The sequence below is a fragment of the Myotis lucifugus genome, unplaced genomic scaffold (genome assembly GCF_000147115.1).
Source record: "Myotis lucifugus unplaced genomic scaffold, Myoluc2.0 scaffold_81, whole genome shotgun sequence".
In the NCBI taxonomy this organism is placed as follows: domain Eukaryota; kingdom Metazoa; phylum Chordata; class Mammalia; order Chiroptera; family Vespertilionidae; genus Myotis; species Myotis lucifugus.
Window position 1 is genome coordinate 4,578,028 of NW_005871129.1, and position 19,959 is coordinate 4,597,986.

The 19,959-nt window shown below is 39.9% G+C and overlaps 1 pseudogene; it reads right to left on the reverse strand.

Annotated features, from left to right (window-relative positions):
* Nucleotides 1-8,214: 8,214 nt before the first annotated feature.
* Nucleotides 8,215-19,092, reverse strand: LOC106697542 (annotated as a pseudogene).
* Nucleotides 19,093-19,959: the final 867 nt, after the last annotated feature.

Consider the following 19,959-nt stretch of genomic DNA (forward strand, 5'->3'; position numbering starts at 1 on the left):
TGGTTCTGAACTGAAGCCAGGTTTTATTAACAAGGATTACTTGCAGTCTCACCTGCTCTTTAACCTGGTTAACAGCATGTGTGACACCTGAATGACATAAGCAAGTCCTTTGTGAAACCAGGAAAACTGTATGCAGTTAAAATAAAGATTCCTGTGGGATTGTTCTACCAAGTATGCCTTGAGGAAAATAATAAGAAGGCCTCCTTCAAAAACTCAAGTAGCATTCACAGTCTTCAATCCTCATGATGTAATTAATAATATTTGTAGTAGAGAACTCAGGATATTATGAAAGGATCTGATACATCCATACTTGAACTTTTCCACTTTTTATAGGCATTTATAGGCAATGAGGCTCAGAGGACCATCGTTAATCAGAAGGGCTGAAACTAGACCATGACTCAATTTTCCACCCACCCACTCAACCCATTATTAGTACCTATTACGTACTGAGGACACAGAGGTGAGAGTGGTGAGGAGTGGGAATGTAAACATCTGAAGAAGTAAAGGACAGTGAGCATGGAGAGAACACCTGGAATAGCAGTAGGTGAGAGTAAAAGGCACACACAGGAGTTGCCCTTGGGGCCAGACCTTTGAAAATAAGTCAGTGTTCACTAAGGCAACATGGAGGCCAGGCAGGCAGAGGAAGAAAGGCCTTTCCAATCAGAACAGTAGGAGAAAAACCACAAATCAGGGAGTGGGAGGTTCCAGTGCAAAGTGCCTGGAAGAGGGCAGACTGCGCCTTGGATGGCAGAAGTTTGGGGCTTTGTTTCATAGGCCACAGATAGATACTGAAGGGTTTACGAAGGACATAATCGGTTGTGTGCATCAGAAAGCTTGCTTAGTGGCAATGTTCAAAATAAACTAGAACTGGAGATAGGCTGGGCACAGGGAGACTTATTAAAAGGTTATTTCAGGAGTTCATGAGAAATAAGAGGTAGAAAACAATGAATCATTTCAGAAGGGAACTGACAAATCCTAGTGGCCAATTGAACAGAAGGAAGAAAAGCAGGCCAAAGATGGCCCTGAAGCTCTAAGATCATAAAAAAATAAGGACAGAGGAGGTGATGTTATTAACTGGGAAAAGAAACCCAGGGGAGTAGGTGACCCTGGGGAACTTCCAGATTGTCTCATAGCTTCTTATGGACACTGACAGGATCGTAAAGTTGCATGGAATGGGCATAAAACTTTATGATGAAAACACTATCCATCAATTTAAGGTAAAGACAAGAAACCTTTTCTTCACATTTTCAGCAGCAACAATACACACATTTCAAATACATCCCTGGGAAGTATCCATATCTAACCTAGTTATTGTAACTTTGGAAGACAACTCTCAAATGGGAGAAACACCAAACATTTCTTCTTGTAAGTTACATTAGTGACACTGTCAACAAACTAAAGGCAAATAATTGATTTTAATGAATCAGGATTTATATTTTAACATAAATAAGTATAATTTAACTTCAAATTAGATTTATGCCTCAAGGATATAGGTATACATTCAATCAATGGGCACTCACAAGAAAAACTTAAAGATAAAGGTTTATTCCCATCCTCAGGAGCCTCCACTCTTATTTATATGATTTAAAAAATATACAGGACATGCACTGTCCAGTAGCACTTTAAATGTGTATCAAGGGCTCTGTAAGACCAGTCATGAATATAGACTTTGAAATTCATCACAGAGGTAGCCTCAAGTCTTCTCATTTTATACACTATCCTCTGAGCATATTTTCTATACAATCTGATGGTTCTAAATATAGTACTCTTTCCTGGGCTCCAACTTTCTTTAGCCGGGTACCATGCCTCTTAGCTCAAACTCAACACGACCAAGACTGAAATCAAATCTTCTGTCACCCTAAACCATTGCCTACCTTGGCTAATGGAATTGTCATCTACCTACACTGTCTAAGTCTGAAGCTTAATAGTCATAAGGAATACTCATCCTAAATACCTCAATCAGTCCCCACATCCATTTTCTAGATAAGTCTGCCCTCTCCCCTTTCAAACAATGTCAATGTCATGTTTCAGTATCCCATAGTTCTTGCTTGGACAATTTCAATATCCTTCTAATTTTTCACTCTGCCTCAAATATCTACATTTTCCACAAAGTGATCTTTCTGAAGTATAAATCTCTAAAGCGCCACCATAATCTGGGCTAAATATGTGTCGATAGCTTTCCTTGCCTTCAGGATGAACCTAAACACCTTATGTGGTCAGCAAAATAATGGTTCTCCAAAGATGCCCATGTCTTAATCCCCAGAACTAGTGATTCAGCCACAAGCCAAGGAATGCAGGCAGCCTCTCCAAGCTTAATGGGGCCAGGAATGGATTCTCCCCCAGAGCCTCCAAAAGGAACACAGTTCTGCCAAAACCTTAATTTTGGCCCTATAAGATAATTTTGGACATCTGACCTTCAGAAATATAAAATAATAAATATGTGTTGTTTTAAGCCACTGAGTCTGTGGTAATTTGTTACAAAGCAGTAGGAAATTAATACTCCATTATATGGCATACAGGGCTATTCACAAACTGGGCCCCACCTGCCACTGGTAGCATGCCTCTCTACTCAAACTCAACACAGCCCAAAGCGAAGTCATATCTTTTGTCACCCCAAATCTGCTGGTACCTCCTTCATTATTTTGTCTTGATTGATGGAATCACTATGAACATGCCTTCCAAGGTCCCTACTCTTCGGTCAAACCAAATATTTATTTTTTCATATTTCTATAGCTGTGCCTATGTAGGTCACTCTACCTTCTTTACTCATCTTTCATGAGTTCACTAAAACAGCACCTACTTTGAAAAACTTTCCTGGTTGTTGAGATAGAGTCACATGTCCCCAAGCTCTGTGTCCTTCCAGTACCCTATACATAACATAGCTTTGTGTTTATTCCAATCTACCCCATGGGCTACGTTGTCTGCACCTTCCACTAGACCAGCGGTTCTCAACCTGTGGGTCGCGACCCCTTTGGAGGTCGAACAACCCTTTCACAGGGGTCGCCTAAGAACATCCTGCATATCAGATATTTACATTACGATTCATAACAGTAGCAACATTACAGTTATGAAGTAGCAACGAAAATAATTTTATGGTTGGGGTCACAACATGAGGAGCTGTATTTAAAGGGTCAGAAGGTTGAGAACCACTGCATTAGACCATCAGCTACTTGAAAACAGATACCCCATGTTAATTCATCTCTACATCCCCAGTACCTAACACAATGCCTAACTCATAAAGGCAAATTGAATACACTTGATGGTAAGAATAAAAATAGAACAATAGACCAAAAAAAAGCAAGGTTAAAAGGAGGCCATGGGAAGTGTGTCTCAGTGGTTAGAGTATTGGGTATCAAAGGGTTGTGGGTTCAAGTCATGTACCTGGGTTGTAGGTTCCATCCCTGGCACCAGTCAGGATGCATGCAGGAGGCAACCAATTGATGTGTCTCTCTCACATTTCGCTCTCTTTTCCTCCCTCCTCTAAAAATCAATGGAAAAAATATCCTTGGGTGAGGATTAACAAAAAAGGGGGGGAGGGAATCTAGGATGATGAGAAAATCTTTATTGATAAATGGCAAAGGAGATATTGGAGATAGAGGGATTAGATGTGTAAATGCAAAAAGGGAGATAAACTTATTTTACCAGCCTGAAAGATAATTGACAAAAATAGAGGAACTATACTTGAAAAGGAAGAAAGATTTTTTCTCTAAGTAAGAAAAAAAAGATTAATGCACAGACATTAATTGATTAAAAGATTAATATACACATGCACAAAGTCAAAGTGTATCCTTTCACAAGATTAGGGACTTGAGTTTTATTTTAAGACATATTTATGTAGTTCCCTTATATTTCTCCAAAATCTCTCAGTATAATTTTAACAATAGATCAGATAGCTGGTAGCTCTTGGGAATTTTTTAGGGCATCAGATCCTTTTTCAAGTCAGGAAAACACCTGAGTATTTCCAGCTGCTTTATTTCAAAAAAGAAAAATACCAGTTTGTTTCCAACCAATTCAAGTTCTGCTAACCCATAAAAAATCTCTTTTAGGCCAACTCAAACCCAGAGTTCCCGTACCTTGATCTCTAGGCCATAGGACCCCAGCTATATTCCCTTAAATGTGTTTTTCACAAGCAAAACACACAAAAGTTTACCAAAATATCCCATCCCTACTGAAGTCAATGGTGATAACAACCAAAACACGTACAATTAAAGGAATATTGAGAAACCTTTACACGGTCATCTGCCTCAAAGAACAACGATGAAAGGGTCATCACTGACACTGCACTCACCAATCCACTTTTGGAGGGAAAAAAAAAGCCTCCGATAAGGATAGATTTTAATAACAACCTTACCAAAGGATGTGCTCCAGTGGGCAGCTCGCTCCCCAGTGGAAACAGCCTGGGAAGAAGCCCCCCCTGATTCCACATTTCAGAGAGTGGCTCTCCTGCCCTGCAGCCCAACGGAGCAGCACTGCCTTTAGCTGAAACTGCTGCTCTTCAGCCGCTGTCAGTTTGTTTGTTTAGTTTTTATCCCCAGTCGCTTTCTCCAATAATACTCACAAAAGTTTGTTTTAACCAATGGGTCAGACTAGTTAAAAAAAACAACAAACCTCAGGCTTCAGGTGATCAGATCTTCCTTTTCCCATTCATCATGGCTCCAGGAAAGCCATCTTGTCCCATTAAGCTTAAATGTGAAATGCGTCACCATCTCACTTTTTTACCCAGTTTCCAGTGCCCTATACAACTGGCTGCCACCACACTTGACATGCCCATCTACAAGGCTCATTCCATTTCAGGCAAGTTGGATGCCATTTCTATGATTTTCTTTAAGAGATTATCTCACTTAATTCCATAAACAAACAAACAAAAAAGACCAATCACATCCCATTCATTATCTTACTCACTATTCAATTAATTTATTTTAAGCTCCTTCTGCATACAAGCATTGGGCCTCTCCAGAAAGAAAGCTTCCATAGACTGAATGTTTGTGTCCCCCTAAAATTTATATGTTGAATTCTAATCTCCCATGTGATGGTATTTGAAGGTGGGGCCCTTAGGAAGTGATGGAATTAGTGCCCTTATAAAAGAGACCCCAGCAAGCTCCCTCCCTCCTTCTACCATGTGAGGACACAGTGAAAAGATGAATTTGAACCAGGAAGCAGGTTGTCACCAGGCATGAACTCTGCTGACACACTCATCTTGGACTTCCCAGTCTCCAGAACTGTGAGCAATAAACTGTGGTTGTTATAAGCCACCCAGTCTACAGTATCTTTGTCATCAGTCTGTAGTATTTTTGTTGTAGCAGCTAAGCAAAGATAAAAGCCAGTGGTATAAGGAACTTAATACCTCTGCTCACACTGGGCTGCAGGATCAGCTGGTTCTGGGAATGTTACTCACAATTAATAAAGATAATTTCCTGAGTATCTACTCTGTTCCCAGGATCACAGAGTTCCAGAGGACTTATGAAACATGGTTCTTACTCCCACAGAGTTTACACAACAGTTATAAAATCAAAACACACAAACATGAAAGAACAAGAGAGGGTAAGAACCAGTGAAGAGCCCCTTTCAAGGCAGATAAGAGTTAAGGAAAGGGAAGGGTTATTTCAGGATAGGCTCAACCAGACACGATGTGGGAGGTTCAGAAGACCCGCCACTTGAGCTGAGTGTGCTGTTTAGAACAGTTAAGTTTTGGGTTTCATGAAAAGGAAACACATGAGCTGATGGAGAATTTTCACAGCATTTTGAAGGCTGCCTAGAACATTTCCCACTTTAATCAAAGAATCTACTAAAAACATTTCCTTAAACTAAGAAAATACAGAAACTATTCTGGGGGCCTGGATAGAGGTTATAACATGAAAAACTACTCATGGGGCAACTTTTGGAAAGGAAATATTACTTTCCTTAAAAGAGAGAAATATTAACTTCTCATCTCATTCTCTTATTTTAAAAAACAAGTGTTTTGGAGTTTGGCTCACCTATCCTTCTACAAGCTATCATAGAAAGACAACATCCCCCCACCCTCCCAAATAAAAATGCTCTTTTTCCTGGTATTTACAAACTATATTATGTGAAAATAGCAATACAGATAAAACACCTGGATTTTATTGAGGTGGGCCAATAAGAGACACTGGAGACCAACAAAGGCACAAAGCCCCATGCTTCAGATTGTACGAGGCTCATTTTCCTGATTTATAAAACTTATCATTTCCAGGAATATTACATAATCTTCATAATTCAGAGAATAAAAGCAGCCCTGTCAGATTCTAGTGGATGTAAAAGTAGTAGCACTATCATTGCTATATTTTCAGTAATGTTTGTAGAATTTATATTTCCAACATTGAGAAATAAAACAAATCAAGCATAAACATCACAACAAAGAAAAGGAGAAAGCGGGATTCATAATATTAAAATGGTGTTGCATTACTAGCTGAAAAAAAAAATCCTGTCTCAAGGAGAATCAAAGGGGAGAGAAAACATTGAAAATAAAGTTAATGGTTCTAACATTCAAACTGAAACAAGAACCACTCTTCGCCTTAACAATGTTTTTCTCCCCTTTCAGATCATTTTGGTGACCTTTTATTAATCTCAAGGAAGATATTATATAACAGCCAAAACAAACTGCATTTTGAAAGTGGTCTTTGAAAAAGAAAAATTATCTTATTCAAGGGTGGAATTCAAAATACTGACAAGTTTGTACACTGGAGCAAAGAGAGCTTGGATATTCTTTTTTTATTATTATTGAATAAAGAGAGGACTTGACAAGACTTGGCTATATTTTTAAAGGAAAAGAATTGCATTGCTTAGTTAAAAGTGCTTTGTACATAGAAAGTGCTCAGAAAAAAAAAACTACTTAGTAAAAGAATTTATTAATTTGTTAATTGTGAAAATTTTAAATTAAAAAACAACAACCCTGATTCATCAGGTCAGCCCAGCTATACAATGAGAACAGTGCCTTTTATTATTTTTTAAATTTATCTTTATTGTTGAGAGTATTATGAATGTCCTCCTTTTTCCCCACTAACACCCTCCACACCTCACCCATCCCCTCCGCAGGCCTTAACCACACTACAGTCTGTGTCCATGTGTTATGCATATATGCATATAAGTTCTTTGGTTAATCTCTCCCTAACCACCATCTACTCCTGCCTTCTCTCTGAGATTCATCAGTCTGAGAACAACTCTTTTTTAGATGAAATTATTTTCTTCTATCATTTCCAACTCCCCACCCCTAATTTCAACCAGGTCTAGCAGGCAATCATTTCAATCACTAAACAGGAACAATGCCTTATTTACAATGACTTGTTATTCTTTTTCCTCTACAAACAAACACTTTTTTTTTAATAGTAGCAACGGGCCTAGATTATTTTGCATGTTCCACCACTTGGCAGGAACATATAAAAAGCAGACAGAGAAATAGCTGTGATAAAAAAAAAACCAAAAGGCAGTACATATATATTATTTTATAGTCTTTTTCTAAAACTGAAACAATTCTGATGCAAATTTTTAATTTGTCTTAGAAGACACAATGAATATTCAATAGGCTTAGTCATGAAAAACACAGACTTGATATAGAAGGATATCAAGTGATATCTGATTCCAAGCAAGCTATGCTTTATTTAAAAAATATTTTTATTGATTTTTAGAGAATAAAAATCAATAAAATTGGGGTAGTCCACTTCTTCCTGTTAAGCCAATTGCTCTAGAGACCTCACTTGACAAGAGAGGAAGGAAGAAGGAGAGAAAAGAACAGCAATGCATGGGAGTGTGAATGCCTTTTACATGCCCCCTACTGGGGATGGAGCCTGCAACCTGGGCATGTGCCCTGACAAAGAATCAAGCCAGCCACCTTTCAGTGCACAGGATGATGCCCAACCAACTGAGCCACACTAGCCATGGCAAGCAAGCTGTACTTTAAATACTGGAAACTTCCCAGGCCCCCCAGTAGCATCTTTTTGGCAAATGAAACTCATCAGGTATTGTCCAGGTTACATTCACACTTTTATTTCTCCATGAGAGATATAAAAAATGAAAACAAGGCTGTTAATCTTTGCAGAATTTCCCAATCAGCCTAGAAAAAAACAATAAATATCTGCTAAACTTTTATATGTTTTCCAATAAGGTACTATTATACTGATACCCTCCTAAATAATTAAGTCTTCCCAAAAATTGTTGAGCATAATAATTACCTCTTATAATATTTGTCAAAGACTCATTTCAGGGGTCCTCCAGCAAGTCCTGGAGTGTATGACCCTCCTGCCAAGCCTGCTGCTTCAGCTGCCAGCCCTGCGCTACCTGGCACTTGGACACTTCAGCAAGAGCAAATATGAGGAGACAAAAATACGATCCCAAAAGAAAAGAAAAGGAGAAATCACCAGAAAAGAAACTAAATGAAACGAAAGCATGAAATATGTCAGAAAAAGAATTCAGATTAAGGGCTATACAATTCCTAAACCAGCAGGATGAGAGAATCAACAACTTATGTAAGAATCAAGAGGAAATCAAAAATGATATAGCCACAATAAAAAACACAATGGAAGGTTTCAACAGTAGACTAGAAGAAGCAAAGGACCAAATCAGCAAGTTAGAAGAAAGGGCAGCAAAACACATCCAATCTGAACAGCAATTCGAGAAAAAAATTTAGAAAGCAGGAGAGCCAAAGGGAGCTTTGGAACAACATGAAATGAAGTAACACACATATAATAGTATAATAGGGGTGCCAGAAGGATAAGAAGAGGAGCAAGGATTAGAAAACCTATTTGAAGAAATAATGGCATAAAACTTCCCTGATTTGGGGAAGAAAGAAGTCCCACAAGTACAGTGAGTCCCTAATAAGATGAACCCCAAAAGGCCCACACAACACATCATAATTACAATGGCAAACATTAAAGACAAAGAAAGAATCTTAAAGGCTGCAAGAGAGAGACAGACTTACCTACAAGGGATCTCCCATGAGATTATAAAATAATTTCTCAACAGAAACACATCAGGCTAGAAGGGAAGGGAATGAAGTATACAAAGTAATGCAAAGCAAGGGACTGAATCCAAGAATACTCTATCCAGCAAGGCTATCATTCAAAATTGAAGGGGGAATCAGGAGCTTAGCAGAAAAAAATAAAGGTTAAGGAGTTTATCACTACCAAGCCAGCAATGCAATAAACGCTAAAGGGACTGTTTTAAAAAGAAGAAATAGAAAGGGAAGAAGAAACACAGACATAAAGAATAAAAATGGCTAAAAACAAGTACCTATCAATAATAACCGGTGCCGGTCCTGATCACTTGGTGCCATCAGCAGGTGCGAGCGGCAGCTGCCAGCCCCGATTGCCCCTGAGGGCTTCTCCACCTCCCCCTGCTCCTGAGGGGCAATCAGGGCAGCAGCCACCACTCGTACCCACTGACAGTGCCAGCCCCACTTGCACCTGCTGCTGGTGCGGGCCCCAATCACTCCACGCCGTCAGCGGGTGTGAGTGGGGCTGGTGCCATCAGTGCGTGGGAGTGGTAGCAGCGGGAACGGGCCTGCCAGCAGACAGGGGGCCTGGGGCCATGGTGGGAGGGGCCGGGGAGGGGGCAGAGGATGGGCCGAGATCCACCCCTGTGCCTACCGCAGCCTTGCAGCCCACAGTTTCTTTCAAGGTGCACAAATTTGTGCACTGGGCCCCTAGTGTAATTATAATAGACCCACTCAGATAATCCAGGATAATCCTCCTATTTTAAAGTCAATGGATTAGTAAACTAATAACACCTGCAAAGTCTCTTTTGCCATGAAAAGTAACATACTTGTAGTTCCAGAGATGAGGGAGTAGGGTCTTCTTGGAAGCCGTGACTGTCTACCACACTCTGCTACACCAAGTGTTGTCCTTGGACTAGCAGCATTAACATTTCCTGGGAAGGTTTTAGAATGTAGAATTTCAGGATTTACCCCATTTCCAGTAAAATTCAAAGTCTATATTTTAACATATCCTCAGATGGTTCATATACACATTGAGTCTGAGAAGCACTGGCTTTTTATAAGTTTAGAACATATTGCCGGAAGCTATTGCTACCACTCAAAAAGTTAAAGACAGTCAAAATTGGGGTAGTCCACTTCTTCCTGTTAAGCCAATTGCTCTAGAGACTTCACTTGACAAACCTAGAAAGCTGAAGATTTATGAATTGAGCTAAGATTCTTGCCCTGCTTATTACTACTTGCTGCTCCTCAGACTCTGCTCAGGTGTCAAGTTTCCTCAGGTTGCAAAAGGAGGCCATTTCTTAATGTTATAATCTTTCCTTGCAAATAAGCACTCAGTTTTCTTAGGGCACACGGTAAGGGGAAATGTTGACATTCTTATTCTTATATCATACCTGACACCATTCCCCCTCCTTAATCCCCAAGGGCCTAGTAGAGATCCCAGGTCACTAGTCCAGAGCTACCTTTACATTATGAGTTTTTCCTTAGGAGTTGGTACCTTTTTATGGTTGATCTTAGTTGGAGCTACTTTCATCCATCAAAGATATTTTAATAATTTTAAATTTCAAAAGGAATAGCCTTAGTCCCTATGCAATTTTGCAAAACTAAATTTGATTCCTACAAATCCAAGACTCTTTCATTTAATGTAATTTCATATCGCTCAGTATTAATGGGAACAAAAACTAAATTAGAGTTTAGAGTCAAGGCCCCATGTCACTTTCAATTGGAATAAAAATGGCTTTGTTAAATAATAACATTATAATGTTCCTCATTCTTTAATATACAGAGAGCTAGAAGTTGTATTTATATTAAAACTTAAAGGGGTAATGTCATTATCATGGCAAAAAGTGTTTCTTACTGTTTTCCACCTTCCCTTCCCCCCTCCCCCCCCAACCCTCCCTCCCACACACACACACACACACACACACACACACAACATGAATTTAGAGAATCACCCATGGACAGGGGAGCTTTTGTGGACGTCCAGGAGTCAGCAGAGACGTTCCAGCCCTCCAGTGCAGAAACAAAATGTGAGATTGGAAACACTAAAGAAAATGAAAGGCAGTTTCACTTTAACTTCATTACCCCTCCCTCAAGACAGCAGAGCTCATTGCCAATAAGGTTTTTCTTGGCCCAAAATTTCTCCCATGGGGGAAAGTGAGAGCGCATGAGTGAGCCCCTGGCTTCCCCAGCTGTATAGGACCCTGTCAAAGAGACCAACTGCTTTCTTGCTCCATCCAGAACACTGACTAGTGAACTACAGGACTACAGGGGAGAGAGTTGCTTGGAGAACAGCAGCCAAGGGTCAGAACAGAACATAGCAAAGGTGCATGGCCCCTCTGTGAAGTGTGGGGTGCTCACTTCGTCATGTGTCTCTGCTATGTTCTGAAAGAGATGGGGGCAGTTAAAATAGTTCTCTAACACATACTAAGAGAAAGGATATCAAAAAAGAACATCAACAATTATAAATTTCTACAAAGAGTTCAAGGTCAATAAGATAAGAACATTATTTTGGATTTGATGGTATTGGAAACCATTAAGAGAGCATTTTCAGTAAAATTGTGGGTGGATTTAGTTCACAGGCAGGAATCAGGTTAACTCAAATTCTAAATTTTCTGAAACACTGCCAATTTCAATTTATTCTGTCTCATTATACACAATGTGTTTTGACTTTCCATTTAAAACTAGGGTAGCATCATGATAAAGAGAGAAATAATGCAATTAAAACTTTCAAGATGTTTCTCAATGAAAGGAAAGTGAGCAGCAAGTACTTATAATTGGAAGGAGAATCAAGAGAAGGGGTTTTAGGAGTAGGGCATTCTCAACACATTTGTAAGCAGTAGGAAGCTTGATATTTGACAAAAGAAAGGGGAGTTATTGGCAGCACTAAGTTTCAGAGGAAGGTGGAAGAAGGTGGGATCGATAGCACAAATGGATGGTAAAAGACACTTCTTTTAAATAGTAGAAAGTAAAGAATAGCTAAAGATGTGAGCGGATGGATATGTTCGTTAACTAGATGGAGTAATCCTTTCACAATGTATACATATATGTTGTGCACTTTAAGTATCTTACAATTTTATTCGTCAATTATATCTCAAAAAATCTGGAGAAATAAAGATGAAGACATTTTCAAAAAGAAGGAAGTGGGTAATATAATGCTAGAAAATAAGGTCACTAGAACATAAACTCCAGGAGATCAGGATTATTTGATCATTCTGTTTAGCTGGCTTTCAATAAATGTCAGCAGAATATGTTTTGTGCTCTCAGTCCTACCAGGTAAGGGAGGATGCATCTTGATCTCATAAAGGGTAAGGACATGGCAGGAGCTTAAAGAGAGATTTAGGAAAGTGAGATGACATGACACTGAGATAAAATAATCATTGCTCATTGATGGGGGCCCAGCTGAGGTTATAGCAACAGTTAGCTCTTCACCTCCTCCAGCCCTGTTCAGAGCCACTTTTGCAGTAAGGTTTTCCCTAAACATTCTAGCTAAAACAACAACTCCTTCTCCACCCATCTCTACCTCCCTACTCCTGCTCCCTCCTTAGTACCTATATTCTCTGTTGTGCTACATATTTCTCTTCATTATCCTATTTATTACCTATCTCCCCTCACCAGAATGTAAGGAAGGGTGTGTGCATGCTTATTCACCACTCTGTCTCCCATGCCTAGAACAAAGCACGTTGAATAAATGACTGCCTCCATATGAGAGAGTCATCAAGGCTAAATGTGTTTTTTTAATAGCAGTAAGTTATTTGAGGGAGAAGAGCAGAAGAAAAAATAGGTGATGGAAATATTCCAGGGTGAACAGTAACAAAAACTCAAAGGAAGGAGGGGCTCTAGAATGCTAACCACTAGTGGAGAGTGAGGTAGTTGGGATCGGAGAGGTGAAATGATTAAGCAGGGTAATTACCACCATGCCAACAGTAGCTACAAATATTACCTCCATCTTAAGACGGCCACAAAGAGGTGGGGGGAAGGTTGTCAGGCTACATGATCTATATGAAAAAACAATGTTGCCTGGCACATAGTTATATGCTAATTGTCAGCTGGTGTTATTTTTCATATTTGTCACATTGTTCTGATCCAAAGACAATGAGGGTTAAAGCAACTTCATCACTCCTAAGTCTATATCACACTACTATCTGGTCAGAGGAATGAGCCTACAAAAAAATAGGAAAATCCTTACCTCTTCACTAATGAGGAAGTCTCAAGCACAGAATCTGGATTTGCCAGGTTTGTCAAGATGTAATTAAGTCACCCATCTAACCTTTGCTGAGTTATACCATCCTGGCGCGCGCACACACACACACACACACACACACACCTTTACTGGATCACATACAGTATATCTATTCACAACTTTGAAATTATATGACCTAAATTGGATTCATACTCTAAAACATGCCTGACACAGGCAAAGAGTGATGGAAGGAACATGGCTGTGCCCTTTTATATCATGATGTTGCTGACACACTCAGATAACAGCCGATTTTAACCCCAAGAGTGTTCATCCCACTTAGCCTTTCTCTGTATCATATTTGTATTATTGAATTATTGGCCTGTAATTGAAACCACGCCCTATTGCCCCTATAGATTACCTCATTGGGGAAGGAGGGTACAATCCTTGTTCCAATTTGAAGGTCATTTTAAGCACCATCTCCGTGTGAATTGGCAGTTCATAGATCACTATTGTCATCATCCACTGAATTGTTACAGTGAATGAATGGGAGGGGTGCTGCAGATGGGAAAGCTAAGCATCAGTAAAGCTAAATTATTTGTCCAAGGTCATATAACTTGTAAATGGTGAGACTCAGATTACTCTTACCCCAAAGCCAATATCACCACCCAAGGTTTAAGATAGATGGCTTCATCAGCACTTTCCATTTCTGAATGCTGAGAAAGAGATTGTGGCACAATAAAATCTCAAAAAGAAACTATACAGTTTTCCTTCAAAAATCTAAGAGAGCCCTGGCCAGTCTGGCTCAGTGGATAGAGCATTGGCCTGTGGAATGAAGGGTCCCGGTTCGATTCCAGTCAAGGGCATGTACCTTGGTTGCGGGCACATCCCCAGTGGGGGGTGTGCAAGAGGCAGCTGATCGATGTTTCTCTCTCATCAATGTTTCTAGCTCTCTATCCCTCTCCCTTCCTTTCTGTAAAAAGGTCAATAAAATATATTTTTTTTTAAATCTAAGAGAAATCCTTTCCCAATATCTAATATCATTCAATATTCTGCATTAACATTTTGCAACAAATCATCTTTTTTAGTTAAAAGAAAACATATTTCTGCACCAATTTTTTCTGGCCAGCAGTTAATTAAAACTTATTTAGCTAAAAACTGTATTTCAGCAAAATTTTAAGGAAAAGCACTAATTGATGATGAAGCAGTTTGAATCTTCTTTTGTACATATTTTCCAGCTGCATGTATGTGATGTGGTTTGAAAAGCTATGCCACAGTTGTTAGATATTGTTCTCTTTCACATACACACACGCAGGGCCATGTTTCTGCATTCCCCAGATAGGACAAATCCTGTCTTCCACAATGGAACCGAATAGAAAAAGGGAAAGACATCTGGGTATAGAAACTGCCTTGTCCTATCTGAGAACTTTATCATAAAAATGCAGAACTTGTTATCATCATTCATTAACCATTGATAATGTGCAGGATAGTAGGCATCACAGGATGTTATAAAAATGTAAAAATCTGGTCTTCTCCAAAAAAAAAAATGAGACCAAATGGAAAACAGAAATTAAAATATGTGGGAATAGATGTGTGCATCTTCATCCATGCAATTTTTCTTTAATTGCTTCCCAGCTAACAGATTTATGAAGCATTTCTGGGTGCCAGATTTCTCCCTATTATAGCTATCTGTTGCTGCATAACAAATTATCCCCAAACTTAGTGGCTTAAAACAATGATATGTGTTACCTCCGTTTTGTGGGTCAGAGTTCAGCAGTGCCTTAGCTGGGTGATCTGACTCAGGGTCTCCTATGAAGTTGCAGACACGATGATGACAGGGGCTGCAGGCAGCCAGTGGCTTGATTGGAGCTGGAGGATCCATTTCTAAGCTCACATGTGTGGTTGTTGGCAGGATCTTCAGTTCTTCTCTGGCTGTGGCCAGAACAACAGCTCTTGCCACCTGGGCCCCTCCACAGGGCTGCTGGAGTATCCTCAGGATGCGACAGGTGGTTTCCCCCACTGTGAGGAAACAAAGAGTGAGTGAACAAGGAAAAAGCCACAATGTCTTTTACAGCCTAGACCAGCCGTGGGCAAACTACGGCCCGCGGGCCGGATCTGGCCCGTTTGAAATGAATAAAACTAAAAAAAAAATAAAAAGACCGTACCCTTTTATGTAATGATGTTTACTTTGAATTTATATTAGTTCACACAAACACTCCATCCATGCTTTTGTTCCGGCCCTCCGGTCCAGTTTAAGAACCCATTGTGGCCCTCGAGTCAAAAAGTTTGCCCACCCCTGGCCTAGACTGAGAAGTTATACCAACCAGTTCTGCCACTGTCAGTTCATCAGAAGTGGGTCATTAAGTATAGCCCACACTCAACAGGAGAGAAATAGGGCTCCACATTTTGAAGGGAAGAATGTGTGGGCATCGTTTTTATTATTTTTTATTTGAATAAATTTGACTTGTAACATTGTGTAAGTTTAAGGTGTACAGCATGTAAGTTTGATACATCTATATCTATAATAATAAAAGTGTAATATGCTAATTAGACTGGACAACCTTCCGGACGAAGCCGGGTCTGTGGGGGAATCTCAGGGCCCAGGTTAGAGGGAAGCCAGTGCCCACAGCCAGGGGAAGGAAGGCCTACTGTTACACAAATTTCATGCATCAGGCCTCTAGTATTATAATACAATTGCCAATATAGGAATACTTATCACATTATATAATTGCTAGTATAGTTCAATATTATTGTTATTTCATTATACTGTGCATTATTTACTAGTTAGTATAAGTTTTTACACTTAAATACTCTTATCTCTTCCCCAACCCTCTGGTACCCACCATTTCACTCTGGTATTTTTAATAGGTTATAGGCATGATTTAAACCACCATACCCTAACACTCATATTTTCTGCCCCTCCCCCAGTCCTTTCCCAGACTACTGTGAATATAACCACAGTTATGTATAATTATTTCAGTATCCACTATGTGTCAGGTACCATTCTATACACAGAAATAAATGAAGCCAAAAAGTCCCTCCCTTTATAAAGCCAGTAGAAGGAAATTGACAATAAACAGATATATCATATGATAGTGATAAATGCCATGTTTAAAAAAAGAATAAAACAGGCTGGGGAATTAGAAAGTTATGAGTACTTAAATAGCCAAAAATGCTACACATCCACATATCATACATTACATAGATACACTGCTTCTGGACCCTGAAAATTCCAGTGGCTGCAATCTGCAAAAGTCATTATCTTTGTCCCTGACCACATGCTCTGTCCTTTTCCTTAACATTTATGTAAGACCCAGCAGTAAGGTTTGCTTCTGTGTTCTTTCTCCCAGCTCTGCCAGGACTCCACTCTAGACGCCAAGTCTTAAAACAGCCAGAAATTCTCTCTCAGCATCTCCTCAAGCAGCCATTTCTTCTTTGTTTTGTTGCTGGCTCTCCTACATGAAAACCTGGCAGGTGATGCCTCCCTTCTGGAAAACCACAGGCAGTGCTGGAACTAGTGTCTGCTCTCCCCCTGAGGCACCTCAACAACCAAACCCTCTCCACACCAGGAGTAGGGAAGCCTCTCTCTGTTGGTAGCAGCTCTCTTGGCCATCCTGTCTCACTATCCCTTCATTGTCCTCGCCCAGGACCCAACCCCTCATCACCTGGTCCTCAAAGTTTCCTGCCCCCCCCCACCCACCTGTCAGGATCCCAACACCTCTCTAAACAATGAGTAATAAAAACAACAGACAAAACACCCTAAGCACTAAATAGCACAAGGGATCTTTCTTTCATGTAACTTTGAGGTGTTTTGTTACCACTTATTTATAGTACTTATCACCATTTGCATTTCTAATAACTCTTGTATTTGGTAAACTATGAGTTTAGGAAAGATTCAAATTGGGAGAAGATGAATTATTTGTAATGGCAGATTTTACATATTGAGCTACAATTGAAATTTTTATTTTTTAAAAAACACATTAATTTCCTAAAAATATCAAGACCTCTTGCCTCTGCTTTATTTACTCAGTTATTTTCCCCATTTCATCTATACCTTAGATGTGTATTTCTATTTCATAGAACCCAAGTGGTAAAATGTTTTTTCTTTTTAATTAAAATGATTTTTTATTTTATTTTATTTTATTTTATTTTATTTTATTTTAAATGTATATAGTGCCATAATTCATCAAAAAATTTACAGTAGTTAACCACCTCTTAAATATGATCATATAAACAATGCGTGGATTCAGTTTGCTTAAAGTTAACTGTATACTATGAAGTATTCTAAGAAAGAAAATCATGACATGTTCCATTCCATTAAAGGGGATTAAAAAGAATTAAAAGCTAATTTGAATAGACCTATTAAAACTGTATTCTGGTTTCCTACCATTAAGTAAGAAATTCCTTACCAGTGGCCTAGAAATGGCCTTAATGTCACATACTTCTTCACCTCCTGATGGTCACTTGGTGCTCTGATGTAGACAATATAGAATATCTGCTGTTTCACCTCTGCTAATCTTCCCAGGAAGACAGCATTTCATTCCAGGCGTTGCTTCTACCTTGACATTCCAAATGCCACTGCTGTTTGGAAGAGTCTTCACAGATTGCCATAGCAACATAGCCTTTGTGACTCAGTAGATCAGCTGCTTTCAGGCACTGTCCAACTGACACCTGGTATCTTCCCAAAGGTCCACTGCTGAGATCCTCCCAACCCATGGCACTTCATGAGTTGGGGTGGGTCAGATGATCGAGTTTCTGACATATCCAGGCAAAGGAGATTAGTTAAAACCAATTCATGCTCTTCATTATAAATCTAGATCTGATTTGGGTCACTGTAGTCACATGCCTTAAGCACTACTAGGCCTCTCTTCTGACTTGGGCAGCTCTGAGCCACTAGACATTTGCCAGTTTGGTGGTGATAAAGCCTTCCATGCTGAAGAATTTTGGGGTGTTTTGGCCCTCTGTTGATAAAAATGAGTTGCTGGGTTTTGGCATTGGGCCCAGATATCTGCATCTCTGGGTAAATGCTATCCAAATGCCATTTAAATAATTTACAACCCAACTTCTTCCTCAATTCAACACACTCACTGACATTCCCATAGCTTCTTGTCCTCAAATCGTCTTAAGGAAAAATACTGCTCTTTATATTCATCCAACCCAGGGGTCCTCAAACTTTTTAAACAGGGGGTCAGTTCACTGTCCCTCAGACCGTTGGAGGGCCAGACTCTAGTTTAAAAAAAAACTATGAACAAATTCCTATGCACACTGCACATATCTTATTTTGAAGTAAAAAAACAAAACGGGAACAAATACAATATTTGTATTTGCATGTGGCCCGCGGGCCGTAGTTTGAGGACCCCTGACCCAACCAAATGTGTGCCAGCCTCAAGGAATTGTGTCCTGGCCTTCAGGGGAACCATAGGGCCGCCTTTTCCAGAAAATATGTCCGACTCTGGAGTAAGGGATGATGAAGAGCTTACCCCCACACATCCAAATCTGAAATGATCTTTCCAAGTTTCCTCCTCCCCAGATATCCATGCTGCTGTCATACTGCCCGAGTTCACTGAAGTAGCTTCTATTCATGGCAAATAGTCCTCCTGCCATTGTAGGTGGTACGGTAGCTCCTTCTGGTCCTCTGAGCTCAGAAAGGAGAACAAGATCCCATTTGAAGTGCAGTTCTGTTGGGGTCCAGCCCCAGCAGGTCCAGGGGTTCCCAAAGGTGTGGACAGAGTCGGCAAAGAATGAAGGACACGGGTGCCAGATGTTGGGGTCCAGCCCCAGCAGGTCCAGGGGTTCCCAAAGGTGTGGATGGAGTCGGCAAAGAAGGAATGACACAGAGACAGCATTCAGTTGATCATCATAGCCAGGTTCTCTAGCCAGGTTTCATCCCAAGTGGTAAAATGTTGATGTAGAAAACCAACTAAGTCTCTCTTTTATCTGCCATATTACCCCAGATGGAGCTACACATTGGCGTATCAATTGGTTACCTTCTGTGAATAGTTGCTGTACCAGTGAAGTACATGAAAATTAAAACTTTCTACCAGTGGCAGACAATATAATTGAATTACAGTGTTCCAAATTTTCTGAATGACATTGGTTGCACTTTGCTATTTTACTTTTTTTTAACTCTGGTCTGAGTCTGCCATACTGTCTTTACATGAAAAAAGTACTCAGCACACATCTTGTGGTATAAAGAAAAGAGGTTGCACTTCCTAGTGTCTTTATCAGTTTTTCCTTTTGGCATTTCTTTCCCTCATTAAGTATATCCTAATCTTATAAGCTGTTGCACTAGCCTAGTTATAAAGGTTATTATTTTGCAGTATCCACATTTGCAGTAAATGACACAAACAAAATCATAACTATATGCTGACACCATATTCTCTGTTAGCCACTAAATAGAGGAAATGCAGTAATGGAATTGCCACATGAGTCCCCAAACACCTCTACCCAGAGCTCTGTCACTTACTTTTTTAAAAAATATTTTTTTTCAGAGAGGAAGGGAGAGATAAAAACATCAGTGATGAGAGAGAATCATTGATTGGCTGCTTCCTGCATGACCTCTACTGGGGATTGAGCCCAAAACCCGGGCATGTGCCCTTGCCTGGAATCAAACCTGGGACCCTTTGGTCTGCAGGTCTATGCTCTATCCACTGAACCAAACCAGCTAAAACTGTCATGTACTTGTATAATGGCACTTCACACACACACACACACACACACACACACACACACACACACACCACGAAAATTTAAGGGTGGCTCAGTCCAGAACCAATTTTTTAGAAGTTAATATATCTTATCTCAGGTTGCTGTAACCAATTGCCATACATGGGAG